At 35.7% G+C, this 18166-nt stretch overlaps 8 non-coding genes across 8 annotated transcripts; all 8 read left to right on the forward strand.

Moving 5' to 3' along the window:
- The first annotated feature begins 1070 nt into the window (after window positions 1–1070).
- TRNAR-ACG (transfer RNA arginine (anticodon ACG)) lies at window positions 1071–1143 on the forward strand. The gene has a single exon. It is a non-coding gene; the product is annotated as a tRNA-Arg (tRNA).
- A 2239-nt stretch (window positions 1144–3382) lies between these two features.
- On the forward strand, window positions 3383–3455 carry TRNAR-ACG (transfer RNA arginine (anticodon ACG)). The gene has a single exon. It is a non-coding gene; the product is annotated as a tRNA-Arg (tRNA).
- A 3974-nt stretch (window positions 3456–7429) lies between these two features.
- TRNAR-ACG (transfer RNA arginine (anticodon ACG)) lies at window positions 7430–7502 on the forward strand. The gene has a single exon. It is a non-coding gene; the product is annotated as a tRNA-Arg (tRNA).
- Window positions 7503–9741: 2239 nt separating this feature from the next.
- Window positions 9742–9814, forward strand: TRNAR-ACG (transfer RNA arginine (anticodon ACG)). The gene has a single exon. It is a non-coding gene; the product is annotated as a tRNA-Arg (tRNA).
- A 1163-nt stretch (window positions 9815–10977) lies between these two features.
- TRNAH-GUG (transfer RNA histidin (anticodon GUG)) lies at window positions 10978–11049 on the forward strand. Its single transcript has one exon. It is a non-coding gene; the product is annotated as a tRNA-His (tRNA).
- Window positions 11050–11555: 506 nt separating this feature from the next.
- TRNAH-GUG (transfer RNA histidin (anticodon GUG)) lies at window positions 11556–11627 on the forward strand. Its single transcript has one exon. It is a non-coding gene; the product is annotated as a tRNA-His (tRNA).
- Window positions 11628–14936: 3309 nt separating this feature from the next.
- TRNAH-AUG (transfer RNA histidin (anticodon AUG)) lies at window positions 14937–15009 on the forward strand. The gene has a single exon. It is a non-coding gene; the product is annotated as a tRNA-His (tRNA).
- Window positions 15010–15017: 8 nt separating this feature from the next.
- On the forward strand, window positions 15018–15089 carry TRNAH-GUG (transfer RNA histidin (anticodon GUG)). Its single transcript has one exon. It is a non-coding gene; the product is annotated as a tRNA-His (tRNA).
- The last annotated feature ends 3077 nt before the right edge of the window (window positions 15090–18166 follow it).

Consider the following 18166-nt stretch of genomic DNA (forward strand, 5'->3'; position numbering starts at 1 on the left):
TCGTAAAGTGGTTAGTACTCTGCGTTGTGGCCGCAGCAACCCCGGTTCGAAAACAGGTCACAGCATTTTAATTTTGTTTCACAATCATGCATTTTTTCACAATACTGAATCTTAAGAAAATTTCAGAGAGTAAGCAGATTCTTTGAAGGTGCTTGCACTATTTGTGTTTAATGCTTATTATAAAGCTATCTTAACATGCTTTGAATACTTTAATTGTGAATTATTGTACTAAAGGACTGGGAATTTGACATAAATTCTGGAATTCAGGAAAGAAGAATGTTTGGGCTCTGTCTGAGTAAGTTCATCACATTTTTTAAAGATCTTTTAGCAGTCACAAGGATTATTTTACCTAAAACGTTTTTGGGAAACAATCCCTGCAGATAGTGTACTGTCAATTACCAAAATGTGATTCTGTATATACTTCAATAACCATAAAATTCTGAAAACAGGCTCAAAAACAGGAAAGACACTTCAATTACTACAAAACACCCGGGACAGTGGGCAATGGATAACGAGTCTGACTATGGATCTGTAGATTGTAGGTTCGACTCCTACCTGGCTCGCTTAAATTGCCGTGATCGTATAGTTGTTAGTACTCTGTGTTGTGGCCGCAGCAACCCCGGTTCGAATCCGGGTTACGGCATTTTGATTTTGTTTCTCAATCATCCATTTTTTCACAATACTGAATCTTAAGAAAATTTCAGAAAGTAAGCAGATTCTTTGAAGGTGCTTGCACTATTTGTGTTTAATGCTTATTATAAAGCTATCTTAACATGCTTTGAATAATTTAATTGTGAATTATTGTACTAAAGTACTGGGAATTTGACATAAATTCTAGAATTCAGGAAAGAAGAATGTTTGGGCTTCCTTCTGAGTAAGTTCATCACATTTTTGAAATTTCTTTTAGCAGTCACAATTATTATTTTACCTAAAACGTTTTTGGGAAACAATCCCTGCAGATAGTCTACAGTCAATTTCCAAAATGTGATTCTGTATATACTTCAATAACCATAAAACTCTGAAAATAGGCTCAAAAACAGGAAAGTCACTTCAATTACTACAAAACATGTGGGCCAGTGGCGCAATGGATAACGCGTCTGACTACGGATCAGAAGATTGTAGGTTCGACTCCTACCTGGCTTGCTTATATTGCCTTGATCGCATAGTGGTTAGTACTCTGCGTTGTGGCCGCAGCAACCCCGGTTTGAATCCGGGTCACGGCATTTTAATTTTGTTTCACAATCATGCATTTTTTCACAATACTGAATCTTAAGAAAATTTCAGAGAGTAAGCAGATTCTTTGAAGGTGATTGCACTATTTGTGTTTAATGCTTAATATAAAGCTATCTTAACATGCTTTGAATAATTTAATTGTGAATTATTGTACTAAAGGACTGGGAATTTGACATAAATTCTAGAATTCAGGAAAGAAGAATGTTTGGGCTCTGTCAGAGTAAGTTCATCACATTTTTTAAAGATCTTTTAGCAGTCACAAGGATTATTTTACCTAAAACGTTTTTGGGAAACAATCCCTGCAGATAGTGTACAGTCAATTTCCAAAATGTGATTCTGTATATACTTCAATAACCATAAAATTCTGAAAACAGGCTCAAAAACAGGAAAGACACTTCAATTACTACAAGACACCCGGGACAGTGGGCAATGGATAACGTGTCTGACTATGGATCTGTAGATTGTAGGTTCTACTCCTACCTGGCTCAATTAAATTGCCGTGATCGTATAGTGGTTAGTACTCTGCGTTGTGGCCGCAGCAACCCCGGTTCGAATCCGGATCACGGCATTTTGATTTTGTTTCTCAATCATCCATTTTTTCACAATACTGAATCTTAAGAAAATTTCAGAAAGTAAGCAGATTCTTTGAAGGTGCTTGCACTATTTGTGTTTAATGCTTATTATAAAGCTATCTTAACATGCTTTGAATAATTTAATTGTGAATTATTTTACTAAAGGACTGGGAATTTGACATAAATTCTAGAATTCAGGAAAGAAGAATGTTTGGGCTCTGTTTGCGTAAGTTCATTACATTTTTAAAGATCTTTTAGCAGTCACAAGGATTATTGTACCTAAAACATTTTTGGGAAACAATCCCTGCAGATAGTGTACAGTCAATTTCCAAAATGTGATTCTGTATATACTTCAATAACCATAAAACTTTAAAACAGGCTCAAAAAGAGGAAAGACTCTTCAATTGCTACAAAGCACCTGGGACAGTGGGCAATGGATAACGCGTCTGACTATAGATCAGAAGATTGTAGGTTCAACTCCTACCTAGCTCACTTAAATTGTCATGATCGTATAGAGGTTAGTACTCTGCGTTGTGGCCGCAGCAACCCCGGTTCGAATCTGGGTCACGGCATTTTGATTTTGTTTCTCAATCATCCATTTTTTCACAATACTGAATCTTGAGAAAATTTCAGAAAATAAGCAGATTCTTTGAAGGTGCTTGCACTATTTGTGTTTAATGATTATTATAAAGCTATCTTAACATGCTTTGAATAAATTAATTGTGAATTATTGTACTAAAGGACTAGGAATTTGACAAAAATTCTGGAATTCAGGAAAGAAGAATGTTTGGGCTCTGTCTGAGTAAGTTCATTACATTTTTGAAAGATCTTTTAGCAGTCACAAGGATTATTGTACCTAAAACGTTTTTGGGAAACAATCCCTGCAGATAGTGTACTGTCAATTACCAAAATGTGATTCTGTATATACTTCAATAACCATAAAATTCTGAAAACAGGCTCAAAAACAGGAAAGACACTTCAATTACTACAAGACACCCGGGACAGTGGGCAATGGATAACGAGTCTGACTATGGATCTGTAGATTGTAGGTTCGACTCCTACCTGGCTCGCTTAAATTGCCGTGATCGTATAGTTGTTAGTACTCTGTGTTGTGGCCGCAGCAACCCCGGTTCGAATCCGGGTTACGGCATTTTGATTTTGTTTCTCAATCATCCATTTTTTCACAATACTGAATCTTAAGAAAATTTCAGAAAGTAAGCAGATTCTTTGAAGGTGCTTGCACTATTTGTGTTTAATGCTTATTATAAAGCTATCTTAACATGCTTTGAATAATTTAATTGTGAATTATTGTACTAAAGTACTGGGAATTTGACATAAATTCTAGAATTCAGGAAAGAAGAATGTTTGGGCTTCCTTCTGAGTAAGTTCATCACATTTTTGAAATATCTTTTAGCAGTCACAATTATTATTTTACCTAAAACGTTTTTGGGAAACAATCCCTGCAGATAGTCTACAGTCAATTTCCAAAAAGTGATTCTGTATATACTTCAATAACCATAAAACTCTGAAAATATGCTCAAAAACAGGAAAGTCACTTCAATTACTACAAAACATGTGGGCCAGTGGCGCAATGGATAACGCGTCTGACTACGGATCAGAAGATTGTAGGTTCGACTCCTACCTGGCTTGCTTATATTGCCTTGATCGCATAGTGGTTAGTACTCTGCGTTGTGGCCGCAGCAATCCCGGTTTGAATCCGGGTCACGGCATTTTAATTTTGTTTCACAATCATGCATTTTTTCACAATACTGAATCTTAAGAAAATTTCAGAGAGTAAGCAGATTCTTTGAAGGTGATTGCACTATTTGTGTTTAATGCTTAATATAAAGCTATCTTAACATGCTTTGAATAATTTAATTGTGAATTATTGTACTAAAGGACTGGGAATTTGACATAAATTCTAGAATTCAGGAAAGAAGAATGTTTGGGCTCTGTCAGAGTAAGTTCATCACATTTTTTAAAGATCTTTTAGCAGTCACAAGGATTATTTTACCTAAAACGTTTTTATGAAACAATCCCTGCAGATAGTGTACAGTCAATTTAAAAAATGTGATTCTGTATATACTTCAATAACCATAAAATTCTGAAAACAGGCTCAAAAACAGGAAAGACACTTCAATTACTACAAGACACCCGGGACAGTGGGCAATGGATAACGTGTCTGACTATGGATCTGTAGATTGTAGGTTCTACTCCTACCTGGCTCAATTAAATTGCCGTGATCGTATAGTGGTTAGTACTCTGCGTTGTGGCCGCAGCAACCCCGGTTCGAATCCGGATCACGGCATTTTGATTTTGTTTCTCAATCATCCATTTTTTCACAATACTGAATCTTGAGAAAATTTCAGAAAATAAGCAGATTCTTTGAAGGTGCTTGCACTATTTGTGTTTAATGATTATTATAAAGCTATCTTAACATGCTTTGAATAAATTAATTGTGAATTATTGTACTAAAGGACTAGGAATTTGACAAAAATTCTGGAATTCAGGAAAGAAGAATGTTTGGGCTCTGTCTGAGTAAGTTCATTACATTTTTGAAAGATCTTTTAGCAGTCACAAGGATTATTGTACCTAAAACGTTTTTGGGAAACAATCCCTGCAGATAGTGTACAGTCAATTTCCAAAATGTGATTCTGTATATACTTCAATAACCATAAAACTCCAAAACTGGCTCAAAAACAGGAAAGACACTTCAATTACTACAGGGCACCTGGGCCAGTGGCACAATGGATAACGTGTCTGACTACGGATCATAAGTTTGTAGGTTCGACTCCTACCTGGCTCGCTTAAATTGACGTGATCGTATAGTGGTTAGTACTCTGCATTGTGGCCACAGCAACCCCGGTTCGAAAATGGGTCACAGCATTTTGATTTTGTTTCACAATCATCCATTTTTTCATAATACTGAATCTTAAGAAAATTTCAGAAAGTAAGCAGATTCTTTGAAGGTGCTTGCACTATTTGTGTTTAATGCTTATTATAAAGCTATCTTAACATGCTTTGAATAATTTAATTGTGAATTATTGTACTAAAGGACTGGGAATTTGACATAAATTCTGGAAATCAGGAAAGAAGAATGTTTGGACTCTGTCTGAGTAAGTTCATCACATTTTTTAAAGATCTTTTAGCAGTCACAAGGATTATTTTACCTAAAACGTTTTTGGGAAACAATCCCTGCAGATAGTGTACATTCAATTACCAAAATGTGATTCTGTATATACTTCAATAACCATAAAATTCTGAAAACAGGCTCAAAAACAGGAAAGACACTTCAATTACTACAAGACACCCGGGACAGTGGGCAATGGATAATGTGTCTGACTATGGATCTGTAGATTGTAGGTTCGACTCCTACCTGGCTTGCTTAAATTGCCGTGATCGTATAGTTGTTAGTACTCTGTGTTGTGGCCGCTGCAACCCCGGTTCGAATCCGGGTTACGGCATTTTGATTTTGTTTCTCAATCATCCATTTTTTCACAATACTGAATCTTAAGAAAATTTCAGAAAGTAAGCAGATTCTTTGAAGGTGCTTGCACTATTTGTGTTTAATGCTTATTATAAGCTATCTTAACATGCTTTGAATAATTTAATTGTGAATTATTTTACTAAAGGACTGGGAATTTTACATAAATTCTAGAATTCAGGAAAGAAGAATGTTTGGGCTCTGTTTGAGTAAGTTCATTACATTTTTTAAAGATCTTTTAGCAGTCACAAGGATTATTGTACCTAAAACATTTTTGGGAAACAATCCCTGCAGATAGTGTACAGTCAATTTCCAAAATGTGATTCTGTATATACTTCAATAACCATAAAACTTTAAAACAGGCTCAAAAACAGGAAAGACTCTTCAATTGCTACAAAACACCTGGGACAGTGGGCAATGGATAACGCGTCTGACTATAGATCAGAAGATTGTAGGTTCGACTCCTACCTAGCTCACTTAAATTGTCATGATCGTATAGAGGTTAGTACTCTGCGTTGTGGCCGCAGCAACCCCGGTTCGAATCTGGGTCATGGCATTTTGATTTTGTTTCTCAATCATCCATTTTTTCACAATACTGAATCTTGAGAAAATTTCAGAAAATAAGGAGATTCTTTGAAGGTGCTTGCACTATTTGTGTTTAATGATTATTATAAAGCTATCTTAACATGCTTTGAATAAATTAATTGTGAATTATTGTACTAAAGGACTGGGAATTTGACAAAAATTCTGGAATTCAGGAAAGAAGAATGTTTGGACTCTGTCTGAGTAAGTTCATCACATTTTTTAAAGATCTTTTAGCAGTCACAAGGATTATTTTACCTAAAACGTTTTTGGGAAACAATCCCTGCAGATAGTGTACATTCAATTACCAAAATGTGATTCTGTATATACTTCAATAACCATAAAATTCTGAAAACAGGCTCAAAAACAGGAAAGACACTTCAATTACTACAGGGCACCTGGGCCAGTGGGGCAATGGATAACGTGTCTGACTACGGATCATAAGTTTGTAGTTTTGACTCCTACCTGGCTCGCTTAAATTGCCGTGATTGTATAGTAGTTAGTACTCTGCGTTGTGGCCGCAGCAACCCCGGTTCAAAAACGGGTCACAGCATTTTGATTTTGTTTCACAATCATCCATTTTTTCACAATACTGAATCTTAAGAAAATTTCAGAAAGTAAGCAGATTCTTTGAAGGTGCTTGCACTATTTGTGTTTAATGCTTATTATAAAGCTATCTTAACATGCTTTGAATACTTTAATTGTGAATTATTGTACTAAAGGACTGGGAATTTGACGTAAATTCTGGAATTCAGGAAAGAAGAATGTTTGGGCTCTGTCTGAGTAAGTTCATCACATTTTTTAAAGATCTTTTAGCAGTCACAAGGATTATTTTACCTAAAACGTTTTTGGGAAACAATCCCTACAGATAGTGTACTGTCAATTACCAAAATGTGATTCTGTATATACTTCAATAACCATAAAATTATGAAAACAGGCTTAAAAACAGGAAAGACACTTCAATTACTACAAGACACCCGGGACAGTGGGCAATGGATAACGAGTCTGACTATGGATCTGTAGATTGTAGGTTCGACTCCTACCTGGCTCGCTTAAATTGCCGTGATCGTATAGTTGTTAGTACTCTGTGTTGTGGCCGCAGCAACCCCAGTTCGAATCCGGGTTACGGCATTTTGATTTTGTTTCTCAATCATCCATTTTTTCACAATACTGAATCTTAAGAAAATTTCAGAAAGTAAGCAGATTCTTTGAAGGTGCTTGCACTATTTGTGTTTAATGCTTATTATAAAGCTATCTTAACATGCTTTGAATAATTTAATTGTGAATTATTTTACTAAAGGACTGGGAATTTGACATAAATTCTAGAATTCAGGAAAGAAGAATGTTTGGGCTTCCTTCTGAGTAAGTTCATCACATTTTTGAAATATCTTTTAGCAGTCACAATTATTATTTTACCTAAAACGTTTTTGGGAAACAATCCCTGCAGATAGTCTACAGTCAATTTCCAAAATGTGATTCTGTATATACTTCAATAACCATAAAACTCTGAAAATATGCTCAAAAACAGGAAAGTCACTTCAATTACTACAAAACATGTGGGCCAGTGGCGCAATGGATAACGCGTCTGACTACGGATCAGAAGATTGTAGGTTCGACTCCTACCTGGCTTGCTTATATTGCCTTGATCGCATAGTGGTTAGTACTCTGCGTTGTGGCCGCAGCAACCCCGGTTTGAATCCGGGTCACGGCATTTTAATTTTGTTTCACAATCATGCATTTTTTCACAATACTGAATCTTAAGAAAATTTCAGAGAGTAAGCAGATTCTTTGAAGGTGATTGCACTATTTGTGTTTAATGCTTAATATAAAGCTATCTTAACATGCTTTGAATAATTTAATTGTGAATTATTGTACTAAAGGACTGGGAATTTGACATAAATTCTAGAATTCAGGAAAGAAGAATGTTTGGGCTCTGTCAGAGTAAGTTCATCACATTTTTTAAAGATCTTTTAGCAGTCACAAGGATTATTTTACCTAAAACGTTTTTGGGAAACAATCCCTGCAGATAGTGTACAGTCAATTTCCAAAATGTGATTCTGTATATACTTCAATAACCATAAAATTCTGAAAACAGGCTCAAAAACAGGAAAGACACTTCAATTACTACAAGACACCCGGGACAGTGGGCAATGGATAACGTGTCTGACTATGGATCTGTAGATTGTAGGTTCTACTCCTACCTGGCTCAATTAAATTGCCGTGATCGTATAGTGGTTAGTACTCTGCGTTGTGGCCGCAGCAACCCCGGTTCGAATCCGGATCACGGCATTTTGATTTTGTTTCTCAATCATCCATTTTTTCACAATACTGAATCTTAAGAAAATTTCAGAAAGTAAGCAGATTCTTTGAAGGTGCTTGCACTATTTGTGTTTAATGCTTATTATAAAGCTATCTTAACATGCTTTGAATAATTTAATTGTGAATTATTTTACTAAAGGACTGGGAATTTGACATAAATTCTAGAATTCAGGAAAGAAGAATGTTTGGGCTCTGTTTGCGTAAGTTCATTACATTTTTAAAGATCTTTTAGCAGTCACAAGGATTATTGTACCTAAAACATTTTTGGGAAACAATCCCTGCAGATAGTGTACAGTCAATTTCCAAAATGTGATTCTGTATATACTTCAATAACCATAAAACTTTAAAACAGGCTCAAAAAGAGGAAAGACTCTTCAATTGCTACAAAGCACCTGGGACAGTGGGCAATGGATAACGCGTCTGACTATAGATCAGAAGATTGTAGGTTCAACTCCTACCTAGCTCACTTAAATTGTCATGATCGTATAGAGGTTAGTACTCTGCGTTGTGGCCGCAGCAACCCCGGTTTGAATCTGGGTCACGGCATTTTGATTTTGTTTCTCAATCATCCATTTTTTCACAATACTGAATCTTGAGAAAATTTCAGAAAATAAGCAGATTCTTTGAAGGTGCTTGCACTATTTGTGTTTAATGATTATTATAAAGCTATCTTAACATGCTTTGAATAAATTAATTGTGAATTATTGTACTAAAGGACTAGGAATTTGACAAAAATTCTGGAATTCAGGAAAGAAGAATGTTTGGGCTCTGTCTGAGTAAGTTCATTACATTTTTGAAAGATCTTTTAGCAGTCACAAGGATTATTGTACCTAAAACGTTTTTGGGAAACAATCCCTGCAGATAGTGTACTGTCAATTACCAAAATGTGATTCTGTATATACTTCAATAACCATAAAATTCTGAAAACAGGCTCAAAAACAGGAAAGACACTTCAATTACTACAAGACACCCGGGACAGTGGGCAATGGATAACGAGTCTGACTATGGATCTGTAGATTGTAGGTTCGACTCCTACCTGGCTCGCTTAAATTGCCGTGATCGTATAGTTGTTAGTACTCTGTGTTGTGGCCGCAGCAACCCCGGTTCGAATCCGGGTTACGGCATTTTGATTTTGTTTCTCAATCATCCATTTTTTCACAATACTGAATCTTAAGAAAATTTCAGAAAGTAAGCAGATTCTTTGAAGGTGCTTGCACTATTTGTGTTTAATGCTTATTATAAAGCTATCTTAACATGCTTTGAATAATTTAATTGTGAATTATTGTACTAAAGTACTGGGAATTTGACATAAATTCTAGAATTCAGGAAAGAAGAATGTTTGGGCTTCCTTCTGAGTAAGTTCATCACATTTTTGAAATATCTTTTAGCAGTCACAATTATTATTTTACCTAAAACGTTTTTGGGAAACAATCCCTGCAGATAGTCTACAGTCAATTTCCAAAATGTGATTCTGTATATACTTCAATAACCATAAAACTCTGAAAATATGCTCAAAAACAGGAAAGTCACTTCAATTACTACAAAACATGTGGGCCAGTGGCGCAATGGATAACGCGTCTGACTACGGATCAGAAGATTGTAGGTTCGACTCCTACCTGGCTTGCTTATATTGCCTTGATCGCATAGTGGTTAGTACTCTGCGTTGTGGCCGCAGCAACCCCGGTTTGAATCCGGGTCACGGCATTTTAATTTTGTTTCACAATCATGCATTTTTTCACAATACTGAATCTTAAGAAAATTTCAGAGAGTAAGCAGATTCTTTGAAGGTGATTGCACTATTTGTGTTTAATGCTTAATATAAAGCTATCTTAACATGCTTTGAATAATTTAATTGTGAATTATTGTACTAAAGGACTGGGAATTTGACATAAATTCTAGAATTCAGGAAAGAAGAATGTTTGGGCTCTGTCAGAGTAAGTTCATCACATTTTTTAAAGATCTTTTAGCAGTCACAAGGATTATTTTACCTAAAACGTTTTTGGGAAACAATCCCTGCAGATAGTGTACAGTCAATTTCCAAAATGTGATTCTGTATATACTTCAATAACCATAAAATTCTGAAAACAGGCTCAAAAACAGGAAAGACACTTCAATTACTACAAGACACCCGGGACAGTGGGCAATGGATAACGTGTCTGACTATGGATCTGTAGATTGTAGGTTCTACTCCTACCTGGCTCAATTAAATTGCCGTGATCGTATAGTGGTTAGTACTCTGCGTTGTGGCCGCAGCAACCCCGGTTCGAATCCGGATCACGGCATTTTGATTTTGTTTCTCAATCATCCATTTTTTCACAATACTGAATCTTAAGAAAATTTCAGAAAGTAAGCAGATTCTTTGAAGGTGCTTGCACTATTTGTGTTTAATGCTTATTATAAGCTATCTTAACATGCTTTGAATAATTTAATTGTGAATTATTTTACTAAAGGACTGGGAATTTGACATAAATTCTAGAATTCAGGAAAGAAGAATGTTTGGGCTCTGTTTGAGTAAGTTCATTACATTTTTTAAAGATCTTTTAGCAGTCACAAGGATTATTGTACCTAAAACATTTTTGGGAAACAATCCCTGCAGATAGTGTACAGTCAATTTCCAAAATGTGATTCTGTATATACTTCAATAACCATAAAACTTTAAAACAGGCTCAAGAACAGGAAAGACACTTCAATTAGTACAGGGCACCTGGGCCAGTGGCGCAATGGATAACGTGTCTGACTATGGATCATAAGTTTGTAGGTTCGACTCCTACCTGGCTTGCTTAAATTGCCATGATCGTATAGTGGTTAGTACTCTGCGTTGTGGCCGCAGCAACCCCGGTTCGAATCCGGGTTACGGCATTTGGATTTTGTTTCTCAATCATCCATTTTTTCACAATACTGAATCTTAAGAAAATTTCAGAAAGTAAGCAGATTCTTTGAAGGTGCTTGCACTATTTGTGTTAAATGCTTACTATAAAGCTATCTTAACATGCTTTGAATAATTTAATTGTGAATTATTGTACTAAAGTACTTGGAATTTGACATAAATTCTAGAATTCAGGAAAGAAGAATGTTTGGGCTCTGTCAGAGTAAGTTCATCACATTTTTTAAAGATCTTTTAGCAGTCACTAGGATTATTTTACCTAAAACGTTTTTGGGAAACAATCCCTGCAGATAGTGTACAGTCAATTTCCAAAATGTGATTCTGTATATGCTTCAATAACCATAAAATTCTGAAAACAGGCTCAAAAAAAGGAAAGACACTTCAATTACTACAAGACCCCCGGGACAGTGGGCAATGGATAACGTGTCTGACTATGGATCTGTAGATTGTAGGTTCTACTCCTACCTGGCTCATTAAAATTGCCGTGATCGTATAGTGGTTAATACTCTGCGTTGTGGCCGCAGCAACCCCGGTTCGAATCCGGGTCACGGCATTTTGATTTTGTTTCTCAATCATCCATTTTTTCACAATACTGAATCTTAAGAAAATTTCAGAAAATAAGCAGATTCTTTGAAGGTGCTTGCACTATTTGTGTTTAATGCTTATTATAAAGCTATCTTAACATGCTTTGAATAATTTAATTGTGAATTATTTTACTAAAGGACTAGGAATTTGACATAAATTCTAGAATTCAGGAAAGAAGAATGTTTGGGCTCTGTCTGAGTAAGTTCATTACATTTTTTAAAGATCTTTTAGCAGTCACAAGGATTATTGTACCTAAAACATTTTTGGGAAACAATCCCTGCAGATAGTGTACAGTCAATTTCCAAAATGTGATTCTGTATATACTTCAATAACCATAAAACTTTAAAACAGGCTCAAAAACAGGAAAGACTCTTCAATTGCTTCAAGACACCTGGGACAGTGGGCAATGGATAATGCGTCTGACTATAGATCAGAAGATTGTAGGTTCGACACCTACCTAGCTCACTTAAATTGTCATGATCGTATAGAGGTTAGTACTCTGCGTTGTGGCCGCAGCAACCCCGGTTCGAATCCGGGTCACGGCATTTTGATTTTGTTTCTCAATCATCCATTTTTTCACAATACTGAATCTTAAGAAAATTTCAGAAAATAAGCAGATTCTTTGAAGGTGCTTGCACTATTTGTGTTTAATGCTTATTATAAAGCTATCTTAACATGCTTTGAATAATTTAATTGTGAATTATTTTACTAAAGGACTAGGAATTTGACATAAATTCTAGAATTCAGGAAAGAAGAATGTTTGGGCTCTGTCTGAGTAAGTTCATTACATTTTTTAAAGATCTTTTAGCAGTCACAAGGATTATTGTACCTAAAACATTTTTGGGAAACAATCCCTGCAGATAGTGTACAGTCAATTTCCAAAATGTGATTCTGTATATACTTCAATAACCATAAAACTTTAAAACAGGCTCAAAAACAGGAAAGACTCTTCAATTGCTTCAAGACACCTGGGACAGTGGGCAATGGATAATGCGTCTGACTATAGATCAGAAGATTGTAGGTTCGACACCTACCTAGCTCACTTAAATTGTCATGATCGTATAGAGGTTAGTACTCTGCGTTGTGGCCGCAGCAACCCCGGTTCGAATCCGGGTCACGGCATTTTGATTTTGTTTCTCAATCATCCATTTTTTCACAATACTGAATCTTGAGAAAATTTCAGAAAATAAGCAGATTCTTTGAAGGTGCTTGCACTATTTGTGTTTAATGATTATTATAAAGCTATGTTAACATGCTTTAAATAAATTAATTGTGAATTTTTGTACTAAAGGACTGGGAATTTGACATAAATTCTGGAATTCAGGAAAGAAGAATGTTTGGGCTCTGTCTGAGTAAGTTCATTACATTTTTAAAAGATCTTTTAGCAGTCACAAGGATTATTGTACCTAAAACGTTTTTGGGAAACAATCCCTGCAGATAGTGTACAGTCAATTTCCAAAATGTGATTCTGTATATACTTCAATAACCATAAAACTCCAAAACTGGCTCAAAAACAGGAAAGACATTTCAATTGCTACAGCGCACCTGCACCAGTGGCGCAATGGATAACGTGTCTGACTACGGATCATAAGTTTGTAGGTTCAACTCCTACCTGGCTCGCTTAAATTGCCATGATTGTATAGTAGTTAGTACTCTGCATTGTGGCTGCAGCAACCCCATTTCGAAAACGGGTCACAGCATTTTGATTTTGTTTCACAATCATCCATTTTTTCACAATACTGAATCTTAAGAAAATTTCAGAAAGTAAGCAGATTCTTTGAAGGTGCTTGCACTATTTGTGTTTAATGCTTATTATAAAGCTATCTTAACATGCTTTGAATAATTTAATTGTGAATTATTGTACTAAAGGACTGGGAATTTGACATAAATTCTGGAATTCAGGAAAGAAGAATGTTTGGGCTCTGTCTGAGTAAGTTCATCACATTTTTTAAAGATCTTTTAGCAGTCACAAGGATTATTTTACCTAAAACGATTTTGGGAAACTATCCCTGCAGATAGTGTACAGACAATTTCCAAAATGTGATTCTGTATATACTTCAATAACCATAAAACTCTGAAAAAAGGCTCAAAAACAGGAAAGACTTCAATTACTACAAAACACGTGGGCCAGAGGCGCAATGGATAACGCGTCTGACTACGGATCAGAAGATTGTAGGTTCGACTCCTACCTGGCTCGCTTAAATTGCCGTGATTGTATAGTAGTTAGTACTCTGCGTTGTGGCTGCAGCAACCCCATTTCGAAAACGGGTCACAGCATTTTGATTTTGTTTCACAATCATCCATTTTTTCACAATACTGAATCTTAAGAAAATTTCAGAAAGTAAGCAGATTCTTTGAAGGTGCTTGCACTATTTGTGTTTAATGCTTATTATAAAGCTATCTTAACATGCTTTGAATAATTTAATTGTGAATTATTGTACTAAAGGACTGGGAATTTGACATAAATTCTGGAATTCAGGAAAGAAGAATGTTTGGGCTCTGTCTGAGTAAGTTCATCACATTTTTTAAAGATCTTTTAGCAGTCACAAGGATTATTTTACCTAAAACGATTTTGGGAAACAATCCCTGCAGATAGTGTACAGTCAATTTCCAAAATGTGATTCTGTATATACTTCAATAACCATAAAACTCTGAAAAAAGGCTCAAAAACAGGAAAGACACTTCAATTACTACAGGGCACCTGGGTCAGTGGCGCAATGGATAACGAGTCTGACTATGGATCTGTAGATTGTAGGTTCGACTCCTACCTGGCTCGCTTAAATTGCCGTGATCGTATAGTTGTTAGTACTCTGTGTTGTGGCCGCAGCAACCCCGGTTCGAAAACAGGTCACCACATTTTGATTTTGTTTCTCAATCATCCATTTTTTCACAATACTGAATCTTAAGAAAATTTCAGAAAGTAAGCAGATTCTTTGAAGGTGCTTGCACTATTTGTGTTTAATGCTTATTATAAAGCTATCTTAACATGCTTTGAATAATTTAATTGTGAATTATTTTAATAAAGGACTGGGAATTTGACATAAATTCTGGAATTCAGGAAAGAAGAATGTTTGTGCTCTGTCTAAGTTCATTACATTTTTGAAAGATCTTTTAGCAGTCACAAGGATTATTGTACCTAAAACGTTTTTGGGAATCAATCCCTGCAGATAGTGTACAGTCAATTTCCAAAATGTGATTCTGTATATACTTCAATAACCATAAAACTTTAAAACAGGCTCAAAAACAGGAAAGACACTTCAATTACTACAGGGCACCTGGGCCAGTGGCGCAATGGATAACGTGTCTGACTATGGATCATAAGTTTGTAGGTTCGACTCCTACCTGGCTCGCTTAAATTGCCATGATCGTATAGTGGTTAGTACTCTGCGTTGTGGCCGCAGCAACCCCGGTTCGAATCCGGGTCACGGCATTTTGATTTTGTTTCTCAATCATCCATTTTTTCACAATACTGAATCTTAAGAAAATTTCAGAAAGTAAGCAGATTCTTTGAAGGTGCTTGCACTATTTGTGTTTAATGCTTATTATAAAGCTATCTTAACATGCTTTGAATAATTTAATTGTGAATTATTTTACTAAAGGACTAGGAATTTGACATAAATTCTAGAATTCAGGAAAGAAGAATGTTTGGGCTCTGTCTGAGTAAGTTCATTACATTTTTTAAAAATCTTTTAGCAGTCACAAGGATTATTGTACCTAAAACATTTTTGGGAAACAATCCCTGCAGATAGTGTACAGTCAATTTCCAAAATGTGATTCTGTATATACTTCAATAACCATAAAACTTTAAAACAGGCTCAAAAACAGGAAAGACTCTTCAATTGCTTCAAGACACCTGGGACAGTGGGCAATGGATAATGCGTCTGACTATAGATCAGAAGGTTGTAGGTTCGACACCTACCTAGCTCACTTAAATTGTCATGATCATATAGAGGTTAGTACTCTGCGTTGTGGCCGCAGCAACCCCGGTTCGAATCCGGGTCACGGCTTTTTGATTTTGTTTCTCAATCATCCATTTTTTCACAATACTGAATCTTGAGAAAATTTCAGAAAATAAGCAGATTCTTTGAAGGTGCTTGCACTATTTGTGTTTAATGATTATTATAAAGCTATCTTAACATGCTTTGAATAAATTAATTGTGAATTTTTGTACTAAAGGACTGGGAATTTGACATAAATTCTGGAATTCAGGAAAGAAGAATGTTTGGGCTCTGTCTGAGTAAGTTCATTACATTTTTAAAAGATCTTTTAGCAGTCACAAGGATTATTGTACCTAAAACGTTTTTGGGAAACAATCCCTGCAGATAGTGTACAGTCAATTTCCAAAATGTGATTCTGTATATACTTCAATAACCATAAAACTCCAAAACTGGCTCAAAAACAGGAAAGACATTTCAATTGCTACAACGCACCTGGGCCAGTGGCACAATGGATAACGTGTCTGACTACGGATCATAAGTTTGTAGGTTCGACTCCTACCTGGCTCGCTTAAATTGCCGTGATTCTATAGTAGTTAGTACTCTGCGTTGTGGCTGCAGCAACCCCATTTCGAAAACGGGTCACAGCATTTTGATTTTGTTTCACAATCATCCATTTTTTCACAATACTGAATCTTAAGAAAATTTCAGAAAATATGCAGATTCTTTGAAGGTGCTTGCACTATTTGTGTTTAATGCTTATTATAAAGCTATCTTAACATGCTTTGAATAATTTAATTGTGAATTATTGTACTAAAGGACTGGGAATTTGACATAAATTCTGGAATTCAGGAAAGAAGAATGTTTGGGCTCTGTCTGAGTAAGTTCATCACATTTTTTAAAGATCTTTTAGCAGTCACAAGGATTATTTTACCTAAAACGTTTTTGTGAAACAATCCCTGCAGATAGTGTACAGTCAATTTCCAAAATGTGATTCTGTATATACTTCAATAACCATAAAACTCCAAAACTGGCTCAAAAACAGGAAAGACACTTCAATTCCTACAGGGCACCTGGGCCAGTGGCGCAATGGATAACGTGTCTGACTACGGATCATAAGTTTGTAGGTTCGACTCCTACCTGGCTCGCTTAAATAGCCATGATTCTATAGTAGTTAGTACTCTGCGTTGTGGCTGCAGCAACCCCATTTCGAAAACGGGTCACAGCATTTTGATTTTGTTTCACAATCATCCATTTTTTCACAATACTGAATCTTAAGAAAATTTCAGAAAGTATGCAGATTCTTTGAAGGTGCTTGCACTATTTGTGTTTAATGCTTATTATAAAGCTATCTTAACATGCTTTGAATAATTTAATTGTGAATTATTGTACTAAAGGACTGGGAATTTGACATAAATTCTGGAATTCAGGAAAGAAGAATGTTTGGGCTCTGTCTGAGTAAGTTCATCACATTTTTTAAAGATCTTTTAGCAGTCACAAGGATTATTTTACCTAAAACGATTTTGGGAAACAATCCCTGCAGATAGTGTACAGTCAATTTCCAAAATGTGATTCTGTATATACTTCAATAACAATAAAACTCCAAAACTGGCTCAAAAACAGGAAAGACACTTCAATTACTACAGGGCACCTGGGCCAGTGGCGCAATGGATAACGTGTCTGACTACGGATCATAAGTTTGTAGGTTTGACTCCTACCTGGCTCGCTTAAATTGCCGTGATTGTATAGTAGTTAGTACTCTGCGTTGTGGCTGCAGCAACCCCATTTCGAAAACGGGTCACAGCATTTAGATTTTGTTTCACAATCATCCATTTTTTCACAATACTGAATCTTAAGAAAATTTCAGAAAGTAAGCAGATTCTTTGAAGGTGCTTGCACTATTTGTGTTTAATGCTTATTATAAAGCTATCTTAACATGCTTTGAATAATTTAATTGTGCATTATTGTACTAAAGGACTGGGAATTTGACATAAATTCTGGAATTCAGGAAAGAAGAATGTTTGGGCTCTGTCTGAGTAAGTTCATCACATTTTTTAAAGATCTTTTAGCAGTCACAAGGATTATTTTACCTAAAACGATTTTGGGAAACTATCCCTGCAGATAGTGTACAGTCAATTTCCAAAATGTGATTCTGTATATACTTCAATAACCATAAAACTCTGAAAAAAGGCTCAAAAACAGGAAAGACACTTCAATTACTACAAAACACGTGGGCCAGAGGCGCAATGGATAACGCGTCTGACTACGGATCAGAAGATTGTAGGTTCGACTCCTACCTGGCTCGCTTAAATTGCCGTGATTGTATAGTAGTTAGTACTCTGCGTTGTGGCTGCAGCAACCCCATTTCGAAAACGGGTCACAGCATTTTGATTTTGTTTCACAATCATCCATTTTTTCACAATACTGAATCTTAAGAAAATTTCAGAAAGTAAGCAGATTCTTTGAAGGTGCTTGCACTATTTGTGTTTAATACTTATTATAAAGCTATCTTAAAATGCTTTGAATAATTTAATTGTGAATTATTGTACTATAGTACTGGGAATTTGACATA

Source organism: Taudactylus pleione, unplaced genomic scaffold (genome assembly GCF_031769625.1).
Source record: "Taudactylus pleione unplaced genomic scaffold, aTauple2 ptg000551l, whole genome shotgun sequence".
NCBI lineage: Eukaryota > Metazoa > Chordata > Amphibia > Anura > Myobatrachidae > Taudactylus > Taudactylus pleione.